General features: G+C 44.1%; 1 non-coding gene across 1 annotated transcript; it reads right to left on the bottom strand.

Annotated features, from left to right (window-relative positions):
* Positions 1 to 762: 762 nt before the first annotated feature.
* Positions 763 to 869, bottom strand: LOC120068599. The gene has a single exon (XR_005479237.1). It is a non-coding gene; the product is annotated as a small nucleolar RNA R71 (small nucleolar RNA).
* Positions 870 to 1,128: the final 259 nt, after the last annotated feature.

Raw genomic sequence — 1,128 nt, 5'->3', positions numbered from 1 at the left:
CCTATTTTCACAAGTCCCTGAGTTCGACTCTGGACTTACCAGGAAACTCAATGGAGTTTACACTTGGATTCCGCTGAGGAAACTTGAGTGTTCAACGCAATTTCACCATCGCATTTCATCCACATTTCCACATCATAAAATAACGCATCAAGTTTTTGGCGCCGTTGCCGAGGACTTCGACAAAATAGTGTGCTAACGGCAATTTTTCTGATTTCTTTGCAGACTCTCAATCTCTGACGAATTACGACCTGGAGATTGAGAGGACATTCAGACGGAGATTAAGAGATCACCAACAACAACAGTCAGATAAAAGAGATGGCGGAGTAGCCTGGAAACGGAGCATCAAACGAAAACAACGTCATGGCGAATCCAATCCTTCTGGCTAACGATCCCAATAGACCCATTAGGGACTATGCATCACCAAACCTCTATGATTTCTCTCCAAGAACCATAAGGCCTACCCTCGATGGAAGCAGATTCGAAATGAAACCGGTGATGTTGCAGATGATCCAGACTGTAGGACAATTCGGAGGACGGCGTGGCGAGGACCCGTATGCCCACCTCCGAAGCTTTATTGAAATCTGCAATACTTTTGTGTTCCCAAACATCTCTGCCGAAGAAGTTCGACTAACTTTATTCCAATTTTCTCTTTGTGATCAGGTAAGGAAATGGGTGTATTCTCTCGAGCTGGGAGAGATCACTTCATGGGAACATGTCGTAGAGAAATTTATGAAGAAATATTTTCTGCCTACTGAGAACACTAGACGAAGGAAACTCATAACAAATTTTGAACAAGACATGGACGAATTTCTCAGTGATGCCTGGGCGAGGTTTAAGAGGTTGGTCGGGGACTGTCCACACAATGGTTTGCCAAACTGCCTTCAGATGGAAATCTCTTATCATGGTTTGAATCCCGACTCGCAGACCGCTACCAATGCGGCAGCCGCTAGTGGTCTCTTGATAAAGTGTATGACGAGGCTAAGAATATCTTGGATCGCATCTCTAAGAACCACGAAGATTGGAGGGAGAGTGATAAGAGACTGAGAATTAAGGATAACAACGCAAGTATTACTTCACTACAGAATCAGATGACCGCAATGATGAACTTAATTCAGGGAATTGTGATCA

Source organism: Benincasa hispida, chromosome 12 (assembly GCF_009727055.1).
Source record: "Benincasa hispida cultivar B227 chromosome 12, ASM972705v1, whole genome shotgun sequence".
NCBI classification, from domain to species: Eukaryota; Viridiplantae; Streptophyta; class Magnoliopsida; order Cucurbitales; family Cucurbitaceae; genus Benincasa; species Benincasa hispida.
The sequence above is the reverse complement of the archived record's forward strand: the minus strand, read 5'-3'. Positions and strand labels throughout refer to the sequence as shown.